The following is a 13,532-nucleotide window of genomic DNA, read 5'->3' on the forward strand; positions in this document are numbered from 1 at the left end:
AGATCCCCTGGAGAAGGAAATGGCAACCCCACTGCAGTATTCTTGCCTGGGAGGTTCCATGGACACAGGAGCCTTGCGGGCTACAGTCCATGGGGTCACAAATGAGACACGACTTAGCAACTAAACAGCAACAGGACCTAATTGCAGAAGGCCTGCTTCTTCTATTCTTCCTCTTATTTCTTTTGAAAGGTTACCACAGTGTAATGAAATAATCTCCTTCCCTAGATTATGTGTCTCTTGAGAGCAAAACCTGCCTTCTTTGGTTTCCCTTTCTCCATATATTCCTATTGAAGAAGGCATGGCAACCCACTCCAGTATTCCTGCCTGGAGAATCCCATGGACAGAGAAACCTGGCAGGCTATAGTTCATAGGGTCACAAAGAGTTGGGCATGACTGACGCGACTTAGCATGCATATATTCCTAAGCATCCAGCACACTGCTTGTCTTACAGGAATTGCTCGTTAGACCTTTGTTGAATGAATGAAAGTATGAGCAAGTCAAAACAGGGGGTGTTGGGACCACAGTTTCAGTGCAGTTTATTTCTGGAGTGTCTGGTATATGCGTGCATGTCTGCAAGGTTCTCTCTAACATGTCTGGGTAGAACCCCCATGAGATCTCGGAGGCTTACAGTTCCCTGAGGTCTGAACGGTTGTGTAGAGGTCATTGCATACACTGTCTACTGTCCCTCCATCTCTCTCTCTCTTTTTTTATTTGGCTGTGATGGGCCTTAGCTGCAACATACGGGATCCAATTCCCTGACCAGGGATCGAACCTGGGCCCCCTACATTGGGAGCGTGGAGTCTTAACCACTGGACCACCAGGGAAGACCCCTTCATTCTTATGTGTGCTAACGTATATAATCACTGATGTTTACAATCAATAAAGCTTGTGAGCACTTTCTGTAATTCAAGCTATGTGTTTGATGCTGGAAATAATCAGATAGCATCCCAGTGTTTGAGGAGCTTGAAGCAGAGATAAGTATGTAAATAAACCATCACCAAAGAATGTTTTAAAAATAAGATATAAGAAGAAGGAAAATGATGATGCCAATAGCAGGCAATGCCAGGTGAATGCCAGTAGGATCAGTCTACTGAGCCCCACCTGGCATTGTACCATGTGCCATCCTTTTATTATCTGATTCCACCTTCACACTCATCCTACGAGGCGGGTACCATCATCAACATCCCCATTTTACAGATGAAAATAATGAAGATTCAGAAAGGACCTGTTTTGTGTCCTGGGTCATACAGCCAGTAAATCTTGCGGCAGGTTTAAATCTAGAGTTGTCAGACTTTAAAGCTTCTTCCTTTGATCAGGAACCCATTCTGTTTACCAGGAACCAGGCCTAAGCAAACAAGTTACTTGTTAAGGGGGCTTCCACCTCAGTTCACATACTGGTGGATTAAAAAATACTTTTTATTATCATTCACATTTGCAATCATGTACGAAAAAATAGAGAGGATTGTATATAAACCCCACGTACCCATCTTCTTACCCAGATTAGAACATCAGCAAGACTAAGGTTGGTGGTCTGTAACCAATAGCAAGGGGTCTCTGTCTTTGGATAAAGCACAAGGTTGAAGTCCAGAGGACATTTCAATTTTCACACCATCACCCTGTGGAGTTCAAAAATAACAGAATGAAGAGATGGCTTATTCAAAGGTCAAAGCGCTCCGTCTTTGGTGATCAGTTTGATCAGGGCACACTTACGCAGTTTGATTCAGCAAACATTCACCTATGCCTGCCTGGTCCTCGTTGCTGCTTTGGGAGGGGGAGTGGCGGCGGAGGGGTGAGACAGCAGGGCAGGGCGGGGAAAATGCTCGGCGAGCGAGGCAGTGCTGGAAGGGCATTGGGCAGAAAGGATGTGGTGTTGGAGCTGGGTAGCAGGATGGACAGGGCTTGGGCAGCAACAGGCAGGGAGTGAGAAGGGCTGAGGCTGGAACTCCAGGACCTGCAAAACATAGGTCTGAGGAGTGGGCACTATGTGCTTCTAGATACAGGACTTGGAGTAGAGATGAACTGAAACTAGAAAATTTGATCCAAATGAGGTCCCTTAGGCTGTCAGAGTAATTGCTTTGGGACGGTCTCCATGTTCTGCAGGACACGTTCAGCACATCTGAGTGACTAGCCAGACAGTCAGGTGAAAGTGGCTCGTCCCTCCCCGCCGCATACCCTCCCTGCAGCCTTGCTCACTTCTTGCGTGTTAGTCACGCAGTTGTGTCTGACTGTTTGCAACCCCATGGACTGTAGCTCACCAGGCTCCTCTGTGCATGGGATTCTCCAGGCAAGAGTACTGGAGTGGGCTGCCATTCCCTTCTCCAGGGGATCTTCCCGACCCAGGGATCAAACCCCAGTCTCCCACACTGCAAGCAGAGTTTTACCGTCTGAGCCATCTACTCTCAAATAGACTCTGCTGACACCCCTTTTCTCTCTTTCCACCTGGGACTCCCTTCCTTCCGTCTTCATCTGTTTGAGCCTCATCTCAGGTGTCCGCCTCCTCAGAGCCTTTCTCCGGCCCTTCCTCCCCTAGGCTGGCAGCCCGCTGCAGGGCGTTCATCCTGTAGGTGCTGTCTGTGTCCCTGTTTCTCAGGGGAGCTCCTGGAGGCACAGAATGGATCCTTTCCTACACCCTCTTTCCAGGCCCAGCATAGCCTGGCACACAGAGGTACCCAAGTGGATATATTTTTAAATGAATGGTTCAGTTCAGTTCAGTCACTCAGTTGTGTCCGACTCTTTGCGACCCCATGGACTGAAGCACGTTAGGCCTCCCTGTTCATCACCAACTCCCAGAGTTTACTCAACCCCATGTCCATTGAGTCAGTGATGCCATCCAACCATCTCATCCTCTGTCGTCCCCTTCTCCTCCTGCCTTCAATCCCTCCCAGCTTCAGGGTCTTTTCCAATGAGTCAGTTCTTCACATCAGGTGGCCAAAGTATCAGAGTTTCAGCTTCAGCATCAGTCCTTCCAATGAGTATTCAGGACTGATTTCCTTTAGGATGGACTGGTTGGATCTCCTTGCTGTCCAAGGGTGCTTTAACCATTTTATGAAAATGAATGGCTGCTTACACACATACCTTAATTTTCACCATGGGGTTGACTCTGCTGAGGTTGCAAAGGCTGATCTCTGCTAAGTTCAGTTTCTCCAGTACTGATACAATCGCAGGAAAGTAATTGGAAGGGGATTTAAATGGCAAACTAGGGCTGTCTCTCCTACTGCTGGCGAGTGATCAACCCTTTCACACGGGAGAGGGAGGAAATGTCAACCAAATGTCACCGGCCCATTCTGAGATTATCTAGCCGCATGCATGCTGTTTTGAGGCTGAGTTTTTAGGTCAGATGTATTTAGCATTATAAACATGTTGACTGTAATTAAGATAATGTCCAACCCCATTTGTAAGATGCTGGTTTAACACTCTTTGCTGTTGACTGCTAAACTGGGGGGAAGGAGGGAGCTCCATACTAATTCTACCCAAAGAACGGCTGGTTTTTCCTTGTTTGATGGTGGGGTTGCCATAAAACAGCGTGTTCCTGACAGTTTTAAGGGAGGATTAAAGGCGGTCCACTCTGAGAGGGGATCCAGGGCAAGAAGGCAACAGTCTGTTTAAATAGCCTCGTTGTAGTACTTTCAAGGCAAAATTAAATTGTCATGCCATTTTTAGACCGCATCCATCTCACCCGTGTTGAAATTAAAGCTTATTTGCTTCTCATGGGATCACTCAACTTAGAATGTCACATTTGGATGTGGCTGCGTCAAAGAATAGCAGCAGAACCTCTAGGTTAGGGAAGGGAAATAGCCACTCCTTCCCTGCTCACAGGAATGTAACTGACATGACATTGAAGGGAAATTTGATAGTAACAGCCAGCTTTAAATGATACATAGAGTTTGACCCAGCAATTCCACTCCTAGGAATCTGGGTTAGGTACATTCTCACCTATGTTCTCAGGCATGCCTGTGTAAAGGCTGAAGCCTTGCTTTAAAAGCCAGCCAAGTGAAAGGAGTAACTCAAGTGTGGGAGGTCCATGGGAGGTGGTAGTGAAAAAGAAAGGTGGGCCAATGTGCATAGTTAGGAAAAGATATTCATGAAGTGAAAAGGCAAGTTAGAAAGACAATGTAGACCATATGATCCTTTTTATTTAAAACAGTGGAAGAAGTATATATTTACATTAAAAAAAAGATGTAGAAAAATGCCTACCTACCTGAAAACAGCAGTATCTCTGGGGAGAGCAAGGGGGAGGAGGCTTTCACGCTTTCCTTTTTTATGTTTCTTGGTTTTTACAAGAAGCTTGTGCATATGTATATCACGTGTATAATTAAAATATTTTTTTAAAAAGCATGCTGAATCAGGGGTGAGGAAAGTGGAATTTTAGTTGCAGCTGCTGGGTGTGACCTTGGAAGAAGGAACCGTCATTGAACAATGTGCTCACGTTCACTTGATGGTCAGAGTCGAAGCTCAATTTGGCTGAGGCCGGCAAGTCAGTGGGTCTGCCTCCTGCAGAGCCCCTCTCCTTCCCTCAGGGCAGGCCCTTCCTCCACCCTTTAGGGGGTCTTAGTTTCCCACAACAAGGGTCCTTCCAGAGTTCATGCTTGAAATCATTTTATTGACCAAAAGCATGTCATTTAGAGAATCATAGCCCGCATGCACTTTCTCTGTTCAGCTTTTGAGAAATGATGGAAAGTACTCATGGTGAGGTCTTTGGGGACCTCAGGGTTGGGGGGGGTCACTGGTGAGTGCCCCTCTAAAGTCCTCTTTTCAAGAAACATCTCCCTCTCAGGGATCTGGACTATTTTAAGATCTTTATGAATCCTACATACTCTTACTTGCTACCAAGGGAGCTCTTTCAGATATGTATGTCCCAATGCACATCATATCAAACATATTAGAATGCTCTCACATCCTCCTTAAATATAATTTTATTGCTACAAAAATAGATTTTTAAAAGCCTTGAGATTGCTTGTAGTTTCAATTTTGCAGTTACATGGTCATAATTTGGAACTGATGCACTACCCCCCCTCTGGTCTCAAACATTTTGGGGTGTTTTTGAAAAGCTAGCAGCCATAGGGACCTCTAGTCTGTCCACTCTGAACAAGCTACAGTCAGAATTTTCAAGTTTTAAGAGCAGAAATGCCATGTCTATTCGGCACAATAAGAGAGGAGGCCGCTGCTGTTTGCTCTGTTGAAATCTCTCTTGCTCTCTAGCTGGGTGGTTACTGCTTAAATGTTTAAGGGCCTCTGCTATGACGGTGATACAAAGCATTTTGGATTATTTTGAAACTGAAAAACACCCTAGCATTTATTCTTAGGTTTAACCTTTTGGGAAGTTTTCAAATTCTATTTTTTCTCATCATTGACATAGATATTAAAAGTTTTAGTGATATCTTTATGTTAAATGCTCCCACAGGCTCATTTTAGATGTTCCCAGAGAATAGATCTGAAGGTTTCAGGTGGTAAATGCATAGTGTGAGGATAAAAGCACTGACGGCTGGACTGAAGGAAAAGACAGGCTTTCAGATTTGATCTTTCATTCTAAAAGGAAGAAGAAATTTGAGTTAGCAGGCTCAGATCCTACAACCTGTAGGAAATTAGAGTCAAGGGAAATAGAGTCAAGGCAGAAGGGATGCTGACGCCTTATACTGGTCAGGGAGAGTGGCTGAAGGTCCATGAGGTCCATGTCCATTAAATTGGGACATTAAGTTAATTCGGACACGACTTGTAGAGGAAAGGGTCTTTGGGGATCTGATCAGAGGATCAGTTTGTGTGAATGCGTGATTGCTCTGGGGGAGATGAAGGTTATATCACAGACTTCTGCTCAGCTTCCTTCTGGCTTCACAGTAAAGAGTAGTGAGGAGAAGGTAGTTAGCATTATTTCTCTGGTTTTTCACCTTTACAGTTATTAAACTACAGATGTGTATTTGACAGGGATTCCACATTCAACAGAAGAGAGAGGGTTGAAGGAGGGAGGGGAGATGGAGGAGGAGGGGAGAGCTGGAAGATTATCCAGAAATTAAGTGCTGGTATCTCACTGTTTTAAAACATAAGTTTTACTTTAGAAGAGTTTTAGATTTATTGAGAAATTATAAAGATAGACCAGAGTTCTTACATCCCTGCACCCAGTTCCGTCTACCTATTACATTAGGTCACAATGAACTATGGTTAATGAACACATATTGGCGTGTTCTTATTTACTAGGAAAGTGATGACAAACCTAGACAGTGCATTGAAAGCAGAGACATTACTCTGCCGACAAAGGTCTGTATAGTCAAGGCTATGGCCTTCCCAGTGGTCACATGTGGTTGTGAGAGCTGGACTGTAAAGAAGGCAGAACACAAAAGAACTGATTCCTTTGAACTGTGGTGCTGGAGAAGACTCTTGAGAGTCCCTTGGACTGCAAGGAGATCCAATCAGTCCATCCTAAAGGAAATCAACTCTGAATATTAACTTGAAGAACTGATGCTGAAGCTGAAGCTGCAGTATTTTGGTCATCTGATGAGAACTGACAACTCATTGGAAAAGTCCCTGATGCTGGGAAAGATCGAGGGCAGAAGGAGAAGAGGACATCAGAGGATGAGATGGCTGGGCAGCATCACCAATGCAATAGACATGAACTTGGGCAAACTCCAGGAGACGGTGACGGACAGGGAGGCCTGGTGTGCTGTAGTCCATGGGGTTGCAAAGAGTTGGACACAACTGGAAGCCTGGACAACAACAACAACAAATAGTTAATTTATGGGGCTTCCCCAGTAGCTCAGTGGTAAAGAATCCGCCTGCCATGCAGAAGCCACGTGAGACGTGGGTTCAATACCTGGGTTGGGAAGATCCCCTGGAGGATGGGACAGCAACCCACTCCAGTATTCTTGCCTGAAGAATCCTATGGACAGAGGAGCCTGGTGCTCTACAGTCCATGGGGTCAGAAAAAGTCAGCCGTTACTAAAGTGAATAGGCATTCACGCACACATAGTTAATTTATATTTAGTTGTCATCTAATACTCATTTTGTCTTTCAGGATTCCATCCAGGACACTATTTAACATTTGCTCACCCTGTTTCTTTAGCTCCTCTGGCCTGTGGACATCTGCTCACACTCTGGTTGTTTCTGATATCCTTGACGGTTCTGAGGAGTACTTGTCAGTATATTATAGACTGTCCCTCAGTGGGAATTTGTCTGCCTTTCTGCTGGCTCACTTGGTAAAGAATCTGCCTGCAATGCAGGAGACCCAGGTTCCATCCCTGGGCTGGGAAGATCCCCTGGAGAAGGGAATGGCTACCCATTCCAGTATTCTTGCCTGAAGAATCCCATGGACAGAGGAGCCTAGTGGGCTACAGTTCATAGCGTTGCAAAGTAACACTTTTACTTTCACTTATAATTAGACTGGAACTATGGGACTGTTCCCACTGTTTCCATTGTTCCCTCGTGGCTCAGCTGGTATAGAATCTGCCTGCAATGCAGAAGACCTGGGTTTGATCCCTGGGTTGGGAAGATCCCCTGGAGAAGGGAAAGGCTACCCACTCCAGTATTCTGGCCTGGAGAATTCCATGGACTGTGTAGTCCATGGGGTCCCGAAGAGTTGGACATGATGGTGACAGTGACAGTTACCTCATCTATTTGCCATGAAATGTTGGGACCGGATGTCATGATCTTAGTTTTTTGAATGTTGAGTTTTAAACCAACTTTTTCATTCTCCTCTTTCACTTTCATCAGGAAAGTCCTCTTCACTTTCTGCCATAAGGGTGGTGTCATTCGCATATCTGAGGTTACTGATATTTCTCCCGGCAATCTTGGTTCCAGCTCGTGCTTCTTCCAGCCCCGCATTTTGCAATAAAAGAAGTTAAATTAACAGGGTGACAATATGCAGCCTTAATGTACTTCTTTCCCAAGTTGGAACCAGTCTGTTGTTCTAACTGTTGCGTCTTGACCTGCATACACATTTCTCAGGAGGCAGGTAAGTTGTCTGGTAAATATGATGTTAGCTGGAGGATTTTTGAAAATATTCATTATCAAGTGGAGGAAGTTCATCTCTATTCCTAGTTTGTTAAGAGGTTTTTTTTTTTCTTTCTTTCTTAAAAAAATTAATTTATTTTAATTGAGCATAATTATTTTACAATATTGTGATGGTTTTTGCTATACATCAACATGAATTGACCACATGTGTGAAGCTGAAATTCCGATGCTTTGGCCACCTCATGTGAAGAGTTGACTCATTGGAAAAGACCCTGATGCTGGGAGGGATTGGGGGCAGAAGAAGGGGGCGACAGAGGATGAGATGGCTGGATGGCATCACCGACTCGATGGGCATGAGTTTGAGTAAACTCTGGGAGTTGATGATGGACAGGGAGGCCTGGCGTCGCAGAGAGTCAGACACGCCTGAGTGACTGAACTGAACAGAATACATGTGTCCCCTCTCATCCTGAACCTCCCTCCCACCTGCCTCCCCACCCTGTCCCTCTGGGTTGTCCCAAAGCGCTGACTCTGGGTGCCCTGCTTCGTGTATGGAACTTGCACTGGTCATATACTTTACATATGGTAATATACGTTTCAATGCTGTTCCCTCAAATCAAATCATCCCACCCTTGCCTTCTTCCACTCAGTCCAAAAGTCTGTTCTTTACGTCTGTGTCTGCTCTGCTGCCCTGCATGTACGATTGTCAGTACCGTCTTTCTAAATTCCATATATATGCATTAATATACAGTATTTTATATATATACACAATATAAAAGTCATTCACTTTCAAGTTTTAAAGACATGAATGGCATCTAGATTTTATTAAGTGTTTTTTATTGTGTTGACTGATGTGATTTTTCTTCTTTAGCCTGTTAATGTGGGGGATTACACTGATTTTTGAATATTGAACCAGGGCTTCCCTGGTTCAGACAGTAAAGAATCCACCTGCAATGCAGGAGACATGGATTTGATCCCTGAGTTAGGAAGATCCCCTAGAAGAAGGTATGGCATCCCACTCCAGTATTCTTGCCTGGAGAATCCCCATGGACAGAGGAGCCTGGCAGGCCTCAGCCTGTGGGGGTCACAAAGAGTCAGACATGACTGAGTGACTAAGCACATACATCCTGAAATAAATCCCACATGGCCAGACTGTAAAATTATTTTTGTATAAATTATTGAATTTGATTTGCTGATACTTGTTGAGCATTTTCATTCTTATGTTCATGAGAGATACTGGTCTCAAGTTTTCCTTTACTTGCTGTTGTTCAGTCACTCAGTTGTGTCTGAATCTTTGCAGTATCATGGACTGCAATACACCAGGCTTCCTTGTCCTTCACCATCCCCCAGAGCTTGTTCAAACTCATGTCCATTGAGTCAGTGATGCCATCCAACCATCTTTTCCTCTGTCGTCCCCTTCTCCTCCAGCCTTCAATCTTTCCCAGCATCGAGGTCTTTTAACAATGAGTCTGATCTTCAAATCAGGTGGCCAAAGTATTGGAGCTTCAGCTTCAGCATCAGTCTTTCCAATGAATATTCCAGGTTGATTTCCTTTAGGACTGACTGGTTTATTTCAGGGGACTCTCAAGAGTCTTCTCCAACACCACAGTTCAAAAGCATCAATTCTTCGGCCCTCAGCCTTCTTTATGGTCCAACTCTCACACCTATATGTGACTACTGGAAAAACCATAGCTTTGACTAGATAGACTTTTGTTGGCATAGTAATGTCTCTGTTTTTTATACGCTGTCTAGGTTTGTCATAGCTTTTCTTCCAAAGAGCAAGCACCTTTTAATTTCATGGCTGAAGTCACCATCTGCAGTGAAAAGGCCTCTCATATATTTTGATAATTATATTTTCAGTTTCATTTAGCTCAAAATATTTTTAACTGTGCCTGCAACTTCATCTTTGACCATTGCGTTATTTAGAAATTTGCTATTTAAATACAAATATTTGGAAGTTATCTTTCTGTGATTGATTTCCAGTTTAGTTCCATTGTGGTCTGAGAACATATTTTGCATGTTTCTATGCTTTAACATTTAAAAAAGTTGTGTGCTATGGCTCAGAATGTAGCCTATATTGGTGAATGTTCCATGTGAGCTTGCGAATGTGAATTTTGCTCTTGTCTGATGGAATAATCTGTATACTCTATACAGAAAAACTGGCTCAGTGGCATAGACCAGAACCAGATATGTCTGCTTAGGTGCTTAGGTGCAGATATTACTGCTTAGGTGCAGTAAGTTCATGTTCTATTGCCCCTTGGAGATTCCTCTTAGGTTATTTGCAAATGTCTCAATAAGCTTATGAGTTAAGGTATCAGAGATGAGCAAATCGAGGCTTACAAGAGTAAAATAACTTGCCTAAGCTCTTTCTGCTCTTAAATCTTATGTCTCAGTCTGACAGCAACATTACTGCTCTTTCTACCAAATATCAAGACACCAAGTTGCTCTGGTTCTAGGATGATTGATTAATTAGTGTTTTATGGAGGAGGAGCTAGACCTCGTTTTCAATCTAGCTGAAGTAATCAGTGTAGGAGGTAGCAAGACTTAGGTGAAAAGAAAATCGTCTTTAACATGAACAAAAGAAATGTAGGAGGAACTAGGCAAGAATGGATTAGTAATAGGGCATGGGCTAAAGAATGTGACATTTGAAGCCAAGGGCAATTAGAAGATAAGTTTTAGTTTCAAAGAAAATTAAGTAGTTTGAGGAAAGGGGAAGAGAGCTCAGGTTGATTGGTGTTTCTCAGTTAGGCACTTTTGCATCCATGTCCTCATTTAATACACAGAACAAGTCTATGAAGTGTCTCCACAGCTGGTAGAATCCCTTCTTCTCTGACCTGCCCTGGCACACTGCATAATGATGCTTCCCAAGAAAGAAGAGAAGGAGCCCAGAAAAGAAAGTGGTGGAAACTTAGAAGGGAATATAGGATGATGACTGGGTATCCCAGATGGAGGGAAATGTACTATTGTCAGTCTTTAAGAAGATATGCGGTGTGAGAATGGACATTCTGACTACTGGTCATTTGGGGGCAGGATGTGGGTGGGACCTGGAACTGGGGGAAAGAGGGCTTCCTCTGGCAGGAGTGTGTGTGGAGGCCAGGCCAGGGTTCTGATAGTAGGAACCGGAATCCTAACCCTAACCCTGGGCCTTGTGAGGCACCATTGAGCTCTCTGCTCTGACCCACCTGTCTCTTTGTATAAACCTTCCAAGAATTTAGGGGAGGACTAATTCTAGGCAGAGCTGAATTCTTTCTAACAGATACTCCCTGGATCATGGCTTATTCAAAGAAGCATGCACATGTGTGATGAGTATTGAGAGAAAGGAGTTCTCAAGGAGCTTCACTCTGAAGGGCAGAGGTTTGATGCAGCAACCATAGCTGAGTGAAATGCTTGTGAACGGGGGATTTTTTTATCCCCCAAAGCCCCTTGACCTCCTTATTCAACATCTGGAAAAATGGTACAGTACCAGCAGCAGGGATGCGCTTCCCAGGTACAGATGGCTTTGATGTTATGAGCCTTCAGAGATACATTAGTGGGGCCCCGTCAGTCACAAGAGCTAGAGAGTCCAAGTCACATTGGCCAGCTGTTCAGCCAAATAGGGATATTTGTGTTCTAACCTTTTGATGCTGTGTAAACAGACCTGCCTCCTGAGATTGAATCAACACCATGCAGGTCCAAGGATCACCCTGGGAGAGAAGAAAGAGATTCCCTGATAGGTAGAAAAGCAGGTTGGAGTTGTTTCACTTGAATATTAAGAAAAATATATATCTCAAGCTAGAGAGGTTGGATGTATCAGCTATACAAATAACTAGTCAATTTGCCCTGTGTGTGGATTGCAAAATGTCTCGTTGGGGGACTGTGGTAAGCATAGAGGGTAAATAGAAAATGTATTTTGGATACAAAGGTAAAGAATGTATATTTGTGTTAAGGTCTGTCAGATAATCCTTCTATGTCCCTCTAGCACCTGGTACTGCATTCAGTCTGCAATTTAATGTGGTACTATTTTAAAGATTTTGGCAGCTTCACCAGGAAGAGGCAAAGAGAATGATCTCTGTAAATATTTGCCAATGAGTGAGTGAATGGGTGAATAAATGGCTATAGGGGTGGGTGAGTGGATGTGCGGGTAAGTAGATAGATGGATGGGTGGGTGAGTGAATAACGAATGAATGAGTGGCTAGAATGATGGATGGAACAGTGTCATGGGAATTTCTGAGACTCAGTGTTAGTCACATAATGGAACATGACTGGGCTATTGTGTGTCTGGTTGTCAATAGGTTGTCACTATTGTCCTATGTTAATGGGCATGTCTGAGTTTCTAATGTGGGACATTATTCAACTACACTGTGAATCTTGAAGACAAATGTGGGCGCAGAGCCTGCCAGCTGGAAGTGAATGTAGCTGGGCTAAATTCACCTTTCCAGCACATTCCCAGCCACTCTGAGTTGTTTCCTCATCTTCCAGAAGAGGATGAGAACTTTAATCTCACAGGATGGGTGTGAGGATTAAACAAGACCATATTAATATTCCTGGTTGATGCTTATAAAAAGACCTCTTACTACGTGCCAGGAACTGTCTTTAGTTCTCAACATATACCAACTCACAACAATCTGATGAGGCAGGTACTATTATGGCTCTCATGTTAAAGAAGAGAGACTGAGCCAGAGAGGCTGATAGATTTGAACAAGACCTTCAGCTAATAAGGCAGATCTGGACTTCAAATCCAGACAGGCTGGTTCTAGGGCATGGGCATTTAGCCCTTTGCTCTGCATCCTTCTGAACGCATAGAGTGCTGAGCAGAGCCCTTGGGTGGTGGGTCTTCCCTAAAGGGATAATTCCTTCCCTCTTGGTTCATTAGTTGCTCTGAGATGGTGATGGTGGCCTGTCCCCTGTGGCCAGAGCTGACAGGAGACTAGGAAGACAGCTAGTGAGTTTGGTCTTGGCTGGGCATGCAAAGTCCCTTTTCTTTTTATGCTTTTAGCCTGATTCTTAAAATGTGAAAGACATAGATGTCAGGATCCCTAAGAATAAACTCAATATTCCTTACCTCAGTCCAGGCCTTGTTAAGGAAAAGAAATGCATCTCTTTTCAAATGCATTTGAAGACAGTTTTGTGAACTGCTTTACAGTTTTGGTGCTCAGGCACTTTAGAACAAAGTAATAAGAAAATTGCTCTTTTAAAATCATGCCTCAGGCAATGTTCACTGTTATGATTATTAATACTATTGTTATTGTTATTTTCTGTGCATGTATGGGAGAGATACACAGGGTGGTGATCAACTTTAGATTATTTTTTATTATAATTTAAGTTGATATGTTATCATGAGAAGATTGATGTAACCTACACACAGTTTTCCTGATGGCTCAGTTGGTAAGGAAGCTGCCTGCAGTGCAGAAGACCTGGGATCGATCCCTGGATTGGGAAGATCCCCTGGAGAAAGGAATGGCAACCCATTCCAGTATTCTTGCCTGGAGAATCCCATGGAAGGAGGAGCCTGGCGGGTTACAGTCCATGGGGTCACAAGAATTGGACACAACTGAAAGACTAAACTGCATGAGAAGATTGCTCAGTCAATGAGAATCAGAAAATAGAAAATGTATGTT

The 13,532-nt window shown here is 43.8% G+C and overlaps 1 non-coding gene across 1 annotated transcript; it reads right to left on the reverse strand.

Annotated features, from left to right (window-relative positions):
- Window positions 1-751: 751 nt before the first annotated feature.
- Window positions 752-824, reverse strand: TRNAG-CCC (transfer RNA glycine (anticodon CCC)). Its single transcript has one exon. It is a non-coding gene; the product is annotated as a tRNA-Gly (tRNA).
- Between the last annotated feature and the right edge of the window lie 12,708 nt (window positions 825-13,532).

This window comes from Muntiacus reevesi, chromosome 7, assembly GCF_963930625.1.
Source record: "Muntiacus reevesi chromosome 7, mMunRee1.1, whole genome shotgun sequence".
Taxonomy (NCBI): Eukaryota; Metazoa; Chordata; class Mammalia; order Artiodactyla; family Cervidae; genus Muntiacus; species Muntiacus reevesi.